This window comes from Mastomys coucha, unplaced genomic scaffold (assembly GCF_008632895.1).
Source record: "Mastomys coucha isolate ucsf_1 unplaced genomic scaffold, UCSF_Mcou_1 pScaffold2, whole genome shotgun sequence".
Classification (NCBI taxonomy): Eukaryota; Metazoa; Chordata; class Mammalia; order Rodentia; family Muridae; genus Mastomys; species Mastomys coucha.
Window position 1 is genome coordinate 24,681,430 of NW_022196902.1, and position 10,964 is coordinate 24,692,393.

Genomic DNA, 10,964 nt, shown 5'->3' on the forward strand with positions numbered 1-10,964 from the left:
CTAAGGGGCTGCAAACCCTTCAGCTCCTTGGGTCCTTTCTCTAGCTCTTTCACTGGGGACCCTGTACTTCGTCCAATGGATGACTGTCAGCCTCTACTGTATTAGTCGGGTACTGTCAGAGCCTCTTTGGAGACAGCTATCTCAGGCTCCTGTCATCCCATACCCCATTTTTAATAGGGTTATTTGGTTCTCTGGAGTCTATCTTCTTGAGTTCTTTGTATACATTGGATATTAGCCCTCTAACAGATATTAGATTGGTAGAGATCTTTTCCCAATTTGTTGGTTGCCATTTTGTCCTATTGACAGTGTCTTTTGCCTTACAGAAGCTTTGCAACTTTATGAGGTCCCATTTATCAATTCTTGATCTTAGAGCATAAGCTATTGGTGTTCTGTTCAGGAAAATTTCCCCTGTGCCTATGTGCTCGAGGCTTTTCCCCACTTTGTTTTCGATTAGTTTCAGTGTATCTGGCTCGATGTGGAGGTCCTTGATCCACTTGGACTTGAGCTTTGTACAAAGAGATAGGAATGGATCGATTTGCATTCTTCCACATGCTGACTTCCAGTTGAGCCAGCACCATTTGTTGAAAATGCTGTCATTTTTTGACTGTATGGTTTTAGCTCCTTTGTCAAAGATCAAGTGGTCATAGGTGTATGGGTTCATTTCTGGGTCTTCAATTCTATTCCATTGATCTACCTGCCTGTCAAAAAATGAGGTACAGAGCTAAACAAAGAATTCTCAACTGAGGAATACCGAATGCCTGAGAAACACCTAAAGAAATGTTCAACATCCTTAGTCATCAGGGAAATGCAAATCAAAACAATCCTGAGATTCCACCTCACATCAGTCAGAAGTGCTAGGATTAAAAACTCAGGTGACAGCAGATGCTGGCAAGGCTGTGGAGAAAGAACACTCCTTCATTGCTTGTCAGATTGCAAGCTGGTATAACCACTCTGGAAATCAGTTTGACAGTTCCTCTGGAAGTTGGACATAGTACTACCAGAGGACCCAGCTATACCACTCCTAGGCATATACACAGAATATGCTCCAACATGTAATAAGGACACATGCTCCAGTATGTTCATAGCAGTCTTATTTATAATAGCCAGAAACTGGAAACAACCCAGATGTCGCTCAACAGAGGAATGAATACAGAAAATGTGGTACATTTACACAATGGAGTACTGCTCATCTATTGAAAACAATGAATTTATGAATTTCTTAGGGAAATGGATGTATCTGGAGAATATCATCCAGAGTGAGGTAACCCAATCACAAAAGAACACACATGGTATGCACTCACTGATAAATGAATATTAGCCCAGAAGATTGGAATACACAAAGTACAATCCATAAATCACAAGAAACTTAAGAAAAAGGAAGACCAAAGTGTGGATACATCACTCCTTCTTAAAAGGGGGAACAAAATACTCATGGAAAGAGTTGTAGAGACTAACTATGGAGCAGAGACTGAAGGAAGGACAAACAAGAGACTGTTCTACCTGGGAATCCTTCCCATATTCAATCATCAAATCCAGACACTATTGTGGATGCCAGCAAGTGCTGGCTGATAGGAGCCTGATATTGCTGTCTCTGATATATAGCAGAGGATATCTACATATCTAGTTTTCCATGACAATAAACACAAAGACATGATATAATATAAAAAGTAATATCACTGGGGGGGCTGTCTGGATCAGGTGTTTTCAGGTGTTTTTCAAACAATTGATGAAGTATGCAGTGTTTTCAAAGTACCAAGGGACTGTTCAGAAGCAAAACTGTAGTACAGATGAGGACTATGACCTAGAGGACTCGGTGTTATTGGAGGCCTCAAGAGGGAGAAGAGTATGCTGCTGAGGAATGGAGCATGAGTGGGTTGTTTGTTTTGATTGACAGGCTTGGATTATGTCTTTCTTGACTGCGTATGTTGTATCTGACTTTAATCACATACACATTCAATTATATATAAGCATAACACACTAAATGGGTTTTTTCCCCTAAAATTTTATTCAGAAGACACACGTTTCTTTAATGAGCATATGCTCAAAATTGTCTCAAGCTATATTGGCCTTTAACCTCCTGTATCAGAAATGTATCAGGACAGTTTGAATGAAAACTGATTACTAAAGATTGCTAGTAATGTATTCCCTGTTTGGAGCACGCTATGTGGAAATGGCATACCAGATTGTCAAAGGCACAGTTCGAAAGGAATATGTACATAACTCAATCAAGCAAAATACTGGGTTGCTATGTCCTTATTATGCTTGTGTAACTCAGTACCCATGTCGATTACTTATCAAAAAACAAAAACAAAAACAAAAACAAAACCCAACAAGATAGAACCTGAAATGGTCTGGAGACATCTCAGATGTTGAAAATATTTATACTACACTTGTTCAGGATCTGAGTTCTCTTCTAATGCCCTCATCAGATGGCTCACAAGTACTTGTCACTCCAGTGATGTGCCTCTGCCCCTCTTGACCATCAGCAAGCATGTGAAAAAAAAAACACACACACACACACACTACCATACAAATATACACATAATCAAAAATGAGCTAAATCATTAAAAAGGAGAGAGAAGGTCAGAGCTCAAGACAGGTGCTGCAGGATATCTTCTAGACACCCCAAGGACGTGTCACCCATGAGATCAGGATATCTTCTAGACATCCCAAGGACGTGTCACCCATGAAATCCGAACAATATGGTTACAGAAACCAGACCTGAATAATGGCAACACCAGATGACATAACAGCACAGATGGGGCAAATTTCACTTCTGACAAAGGCAGAATGATGTTTCTCCAGGAAGAAGTTTCATAATAGATTAGCCATTCCAAAATGATCAATCCTAAACACATGTACAGCTATCACTAGATGAACTGAGAAGATGTGTGTGTGTGTGTGTATGTGTGTATGTGTGTCTGTGTGTAACAATAATTAAAAAAGACTAGGCCATGATTTGAGAAGGTATGGTGGGGAGACATAGGAGAAAGGGTGGAGACATAGATTTGAAAATGATGTAAATACAGTATGCTTATATGAAATTACTAAAGGTTATTTAAATTTTAAATAAAAAATACAAAACAAGGAAAATTATAAAATTTAAAATAAGCTTCAGCTTAGCCTGTGTATCCTACTGATTCAAACTTATAAAAGTCCCTGGGGTCCTGCACTTTCTCCATTTCTCTATTTTTATCCCTTTCAATTCACTGAAGATCTTAATTTCTTTTTTGAATCATTAATTACTTCTACAATCTCTGATAGCAATATGTTTTTAAAAAGAAAGTTGAGTGTACAAATGCCTTGGATTTTATTGTTCCAAATTGGCATAAACACACTTTTCAAAACAAAAATAAATGCCTCACAATTTGTGCAAGTGAGAACACTAACATTGTCTTATCAAATGCAAATGTTTAGTGTCTTCCTCGTAGCCAAGAAGTATGCAGATAAGATAGTCTCCAATAACACTGAGTCTTCTAGCTCATGGCAGTGTGTCTGATCTGTACTACAGTTTTTCATATGAATACTTAGATACTTTGTACTTTGAAAACTCTGCATACTTCATTATAAGGGTTAGATCTTTCTTTACTACCTGCACTCAAGTGAGTTTTATGCACAGCAGGTGTTCAGTATGGTTGATAGTCCCCCAAAAGAGACTGTGATTTGGAACTAAAAGCTAAACTAAGTTCCGCATATTCAGAGACTCATTTTTTTTATTAGATGTTGTCCTTATTTACATGTCATACAATGTCTCCTTTCCCAGGTTCCCCTCCAAAAAAATTAAAATAAAATAAAGAAAAACAAAAACAAACCTCTGTTCCCTCCCCCCTCCCCCTGCTCACCACCCCACCCTTTCCTGCTTACTAACCTTGGCATTCCCATACACTGCGCATAGAATCTTCACAGGGCCAAGGGACTCTCCTCCCATAAATGACTGACTTAGCCATCCTCTACTCCACATATGCTGCTGGAGCAATTAGTCCCACCATGTGTACTATGTGGTTGGTGGTTTAGTCCCTGGGAACTCTGAGGGTACTAGGTAGCTCATATTGTTGTTCGTCCTAAGGGACTGAAAGCCCTTCAGCTACTTGGGCACTTTCTCTAGTTCCTTTATTGGGGACCCTGTGCTCAGTCCAATGGATGTCTGTGAGCCTCTACTTCTGAGAGCCTCTCAGGAGACAGCTATATCAGGTTCCTGTCAGCCAGCATTTGCTGACATCCACAATAGTGTATAGGTTTGGTGATTGAATATGGGAAGGATTCCCAGGTGGGGCAGTCTTTAGATTGTCCTTCCTTCAGTCTCTGTTTCATAGTTTGTCTCTACAGCTCCTCCCATGGGTGTTTTGTTCCCCTTTTTAAGATACTTTTAAGGAATGAAGTATCCACACTTTGGTTTTCATTCTTCTTGAGTTTCTTGTGGTTTGTGGATTGTATCTTGGGTATTCTGAGCTTCTGGGTGAATATCCACTTATCAGAGAGTGCATACCATGTGTGTTCTTTTGTGATTGGGTTACCTCACTCAGAATGATATTCTCCAATCCATCCATTTCCTAAGAATTTCAAAAATTCATTGGTTTTTAATAACTGAGTAGTAATTTATTTTCATTGTATTTTATTTTATTTTTTTAAAAAATCCATTGTGAAGAACTGGGTGACAAAACAAACAAATAAAGGAAACCAAAAAACTGAAGATAGCTCAGAAACAATGGGTTAATTTATAGTAGATACCAAGAAAAAGCTGGGAGAAAAATGGAAGGAGGGAAGGAAGAAAGGAAAGAGGGAAGGAAGGAAGGAAACAAACAAAGTCCAAGCTTTCCTGGTTGAGCCTTTGCTTTGGCCAGAAGTTTTTATGTGTCATGAAACCTTGCGTAAAGTACAAAGAGACATTTCTGAAGAAGTCAATATTCTCTGTCTATAAGCCTTCCTTCATCGATGGCCTTGCTCTTTGGAGAAATTCTCTTCAAGCAACAAAACAAAACGAAAGACTTTGTGACTTTTCATCCTATGAGTCAAAGATTTTTCAAGTAATTTTGAGCAGCTGGAGCAGAGCACTGACTGGATGAGCTCATCTGGGGCTTGGGTTAATTTTCCTGGCACTTCTAGAGTTCTGGCATCTGAACTGGACCTCTCTACAACAAGCTGTTCTCCGACAAGGCACACCTGGCTAAATCCATGGTTCTCTGGACTGTCAAGTTTTCACATCAATTAAGTTAATTGACAGAAGGTTTGATATATTTCTTAATAATGGTTGCTACAAAGTTATTGTTAGAAGAATCTCAAAAATCATAATAGTGTTTCCTGATTAGCTCATTTTGAAAATGTCTCTGTGAAAGGCAAGACATATTAACAAGATTCTACCAAGAGACAAGGGCAGCTTAGAATTACATCACCGAAAGATCAAAGAGATGAGGGAACTTAGGGACCAAGAAATGTCACAGGCTTAGTAATATGCCCACTATTGCATAGCTGTAAGAGACATTGCTGTTGAAAAGCAGGCATATCATACCCAAACCTAGTTGTTTTGTACCACATTGCTTATCTTTAGAAATAATTTTTAAAAATAGTTTGGTTTATTCTCAAATTGGCTGAGAGCAGAGAATTTTTCAGTTTGCCTCCGACAAGAGGTGACTTACTTAATGACATGTCTCTGATCTCATGCCTTTCCCACTGTATATCATTCACTTTGAGAGATATCTGGGACTATGGATATCTCTGACTGCTGAGGATTATTTAAATTCAGTTATTAATTATTAACAGTCTTTATTTAAGCCATAGGTGTTTCAGGATTAACAAGCAGGGCTAGGGTATGTCTCATTGTCAGAGTGTTAGGCTAGCATGTGCAAAGCCTTGGATTTACTTCCTGTTCCCACAAAATATTCATGAGCAACCAAACAGATTTATTATTACTATTATTAATAATTATTATTAGTAAACTGGGAAATATGCTAGAAAGCTAGAAAACATATTTCCACAGACTTTTGCATTAAATTTGTCTGATGTTTGAAATCTCAGCAAAGAATACACAGAAACACAATTGAGAAATGATGATATCATATACAACAATCTGGACTGTGAACTTCTCTTTATTTTAGACTTTGTGAATCTTCTGAGGTGAATTTTGAGATACAAATGTCAAGGAATTATTTAAAAAACAATATCAAATAAAGCAATTATATAATAGATTAAGCATGTATTTTTTCATATTTTTTATTTTATCTTTTTGGAAATGTAGTTTAGTTTAGAAGTTATTACCTATTCATGTTTTAAAATATAACAATTTGGAGAAATTTGTAATATCTGTAAATATTTGCATGTCCCAAATATTAAATTCATTTTTATATGAAATTTACTTATCATAGATTCTGTCTTGTTAGGCTGTGAATTCTGAGCATGAAAATTCTACCAGGTGGGATGAACAAATTGCATGCCTCTGTACTCCTACTCAGATACATTTATTTTTAAAGCCTTTTGTGAAGTGATCTTTAACTTTAAATATGTGATTATATTTATATATTCTGTTACTCTCTTCCCTATTTTCACCTAATTTTAAATAAATTCCTTCATTTGGGAAATGGCCATATCATTTTGCAGTGATTGAACCTTTTCATAATATACTACACTGTGCAAATTTACCTTGCAAAGAAAATTAAATTACAAACAAAATCAAAAAAGAACCTAAGCTCTCCAGCAAATTGGAAATGTCTGACCCTCAAGCGGAGCATTTTATGGGCTGATGGGATCGCTGTTAATTGTGAGAGATATTTGCTCTTTTATTGGAAAGCAGAGTTAGTGTATAGCATAAGATGGTGTCTTGATTGCCTGGACCTTTCCATCATGTGGTAAAGACTTTAGTTTCATGCTTCCAAATGGGTGGCATCTATCTCTTCTATTTACATAGAAAAGTGCTGATGGGAAGATGTGTCGAAAGCCACTACTGCTGAAATCTGTGTATTTTACAGTCATGACCCTTAGTAATTAGTAGGAGGGTTTGGCAACTTCATTTAGTCAATTGCTGGGAACTATACGGCCCAATACACAAAAAAAGAATGGATTTGATACTTCTTGCTCTCAAAGTGATTGGGAAATGTTTTACATGGCAATCTGTCTAGAACTGTCTAATTGTCACTGCATGGTGACAAAAGCATAATCTCCCTCCAAGCCTAAAGTTTGAGGGAATATAGAAATAAAGAGATAAATGGATGCGGACCCAATAATTTTTATTTTTGACAGTAAAAGGAAAATTTTGGAGCTACAAGGTTAATGTCATTTAATGAAACAGGAAGGAGTTATTAGGGGAATGAATCTTAAAATGTTACTTGTAATTTTTGCCATAAGTGACTCAGATAGTCTAATTATAAAACACCCCCCATTCCCTCAATAAAAATAAATGGCAGAGAATATGAATGTCTCTGTACATGCATATGAGGAGGGTACTGTATTTGCTGTAGAACTAAAATTATGATTCTGGTTTATCCTTATAGTAGCAATGGATGCATCAGGCAAGTCTGTCTAAATCTTATGAATGATCAATCTAGGTAAATCTTCTTATCTATGTATTTATGTATCTATGTATCTATCTATATATCTATGTATCTATGTATCTATCTGTCTATGTATCTATGTATCTATGTATCTATGTATCTATCTATCTATCTATCTATCTATCTATCTATCTATCTATCTATCTATCTATCTATCTATCTCCAAACATTGACCTCTTCCTAGTCCCCCTTACATATTCCCCCCACCATCCCCTCATCCCCTGACAGGGTGGGCTCCCCTTGGGTATGCCAGCAGCCTGGCCCACCAAATCTCTGCAGGATTAGGCAATCTTCTCCCACTCTGTCCAATGTTTGGCTGTGGGTATCTGCATTTGTTTCAGTCAACTGCTAGGTGAAGCCTCTCAGAAGACAGTTATGCTAGGCTCCTGTCTACAAGCACAACAGAGTATCATTAATAGTGTCAGAGACTGGTGATTGCCCACAGGATGGGTCTCAAGTTGAGTAACTCTTAGGCTCAGTTTTTGAGCTCATCTCTTCAAAAGACAGAACAGAAAAAAAATGGGAGGCAAACTTTTTTTTATCTGTAAGTTGTTTTTTAATATATATTTTTCTAACATTGGAAACCAGTGAATTGTAGTTACTTTATTTTCTGGGTAGCTTTTATTTTATTTAATTTAATGTAAATAGTAAATAGATTAACAAGTTTGTATGCAATCTATAGCTTTGGTCTATTCCAGTGAGTTTAGTGAATCTTTTGATTCTGGTTTTCTCTGGCAAAACTAATGTCCTGAGAGCCTGGAAACCTGAATAGAAAGTAAAATTCTATGAAAGACAGACAATAGCCCCACTTGGGGGCATGATCTTCACAATACATCGAATGCAACTTCTCTCATTTCAACGCTGCCTCTTTAGGTCACAGAATTCACAAAAGCAGAGAAATGGAAAAGTAGAATAAAAATAGTTACCAAGTCCTGCTCATGTGCACCAGCCTGCTCAGGTGCACCAGCCTGCTCAGGTGCACCAGCCTGCTCAGGTGCACCAGCCTGCTCATGTGCACCAGCCTGCTCATGTGCACCAGCCTGCTCATGTGCACCAGCCTGCTCAGGTGCACCAGCCTGCTCATGTGCACCAGCCTGCTCAGGTGCACCAGCCTGCTCAGGTGCACATGCACCAGCTTTGATGGGAGGATAATCGAGAAGACTGTGGGTGTAGTCTATCATACATATGATTGTGAATTATTATATAATTCATCAATATAGAAAACATATTGAGAGCTTATTTGTGCAACTCTCTTATTTGTGCAATGGCTTATTGAACCACACAAAAATATTCTGAGGCAAAGCCCTATTTGCTCTTACAGATGAGCACATTGATTTATTGAGCTGTTAGGTAACATGCTGAGGTCACATAGGTAGTGAAGGGCTAAGCTCCCATTGTCCCAGATGATCTGACATCCAAGTTTTACTTTGAACTACTAGGATCTGACTCTATGATGTTATGGTGTCCACTTATTGATTATCAATAATTTATGGAGAATAGTGTCAGACACTGAAGAAAAAGCAGTGAAAAAAACCAGGTGTGAGGACATTGTTTCTGAATTTCTAATGGGTGAATTTTTATGTGTTTCATATAAAAGATAATATTTATATATAAACATACTTTATGTATGAATGTATGTATGTATGTATGTACTATGTTTTTGATTTTTCCATGTAGTCCATGTTCTCTGTGAACCCTTTTCTGGTCTCTGACTCCTGAGTGTTAGGATTGCAAGTGTGTACTATCACACTAAGAAAAGTTCATTCATGTTATGAAAACTCATCATCTTTTAAATGGAGTAGTAGTCCTATTCTTTGAAAATTGTACTATTATCCATCAAGCAGAACTGCAGGGTGCACACAAGCCTAGGGTGGGGATGCTACCCTAAGCAATGGTAAGAAGCAGAAAAGTATTAGGTGTGCTAGCCTGGGCCTTGATGTGTGATTTGCTACACAGAGGCAAAGCCTGAGAATCAGGATGCCTGGCATCTCTGGGCAGGAGAACCTGAATGTTATGATTTTACTCTTTAATACAGTTCCTCATATTCTGGTGATCCCCAAACATAAATTGTTTCATTGCTATTTCATAACTGTAATTTTCCTGCTGTTATGAATTATAGTGTAAATATCTGATATTCAAGATATATAATATGCAACCTCTGTGAAAAGGTCATTCAATCTGCAGGGGGGTTACAAACCATAGGTTAAAAACCACTGCTTCAGAAGAAAGACCTTGTTCTCAGTCTTTTTGTTCTGCTTGAGTCTTCATTATACTGGCTGATCTATGTTTCCTAAACACAACCCATTTTTGGTCCTTAGTTCATCCCTGTGTTAATGTGTTCAAGATATATCCTTGTTGACATACCCAGAAACAGAATGTTCCCAGTAGCTGTTTGGATTTCCTTTAACCCAGCCAAATAGAAACTTAGCATTAATCATCACACTACTTAAATGACAAGATCAGAGTAGGTAGCACATAGGATCCACAGAAAGTATCATTTGCTGGTATCCTTGGTATGAGAGGGAGGAGCTGATGAGAGTAACAGCCCAACATTGATAGTGACCCGTTTAGAATGAAATACTCCATTCTTTTGGTGTTGGCTTGCTCGCTTCCTTGCATAGCAGAATGACTTTCACTAGGCTATTGCTTTGCATTGGTAAAGTTAAATTTTCCTTTTAGCTGACTCAACCTGCTTTATTCTAAAGTGTTTACATTTATGATTTATGTTTTAAGGAGGACCAAAGTGGCTTACATGCTAAAACACATGTGAATTAGGATAATTAAAAAGACCAAAAGGCACATAATAGAATAGGCACTGATGGATTAGTAAAACAAATTATAAGACACTTGTTTTCACAAATTGAAGTTGAAGAATAAAATACAGAATCAACATCTCAATAAGCAGTGGTGGCTACCTTTAGGAGCACCTTTGCCTCAAGTTCAGAGGGAGCTCAGCTCCTGAATTCTCTCACCTGTTTTCATGAAGGTGTTTTGTTTAACCAGAGGCTGAGTAGCATTTGGGATTCCTGTTGGTATTCTCAGTCATTGCTCCCATAAAATACAAACAAAAATAATTTCTACTGATTTCTATATTAATTCCAAATGACTATTAATTGAAAAACCTGAATATATATATACATATACATATGTATATATATTAGATATTTTCTTTATTTAGATGTAAATTTCTCCTTTCCCAGTTTTCCCTCCAAAAAACAAACAAACAAACAAAAACAACAAGAACAAACCCCTGTTGCCCCCCCATGCCTGCCACCTCACCGTCTCCCACTTATTGGCCCTGGCATTCCCCTACACTGGGGCACAGAACTTTCACAGGCCCGAGGTCCTCTCCTCTTATTGATGATCGAATTTGCAATCCTCTACTAAACACATGCTGCCAGAACAATCAGACCCACCATGTGC

The 10,964-nt window shown here is 37.7% G+C and overlaps 1 protein-coding gene across 5 annotated transcripts in view; it reads right to left on the minus strand.

Moving 5' to 3' along the window:
* Positions 1-10,964, minus strand: part of Nkain2 (sodium/potassium transporting ATPase interacting 2) — a 1,006,098-nt gene that overhangs the window by 93,932 nt on the left and 901,202 nt on the right. The gene's annotated exons all lie outside the window — the stretch shown is intronic.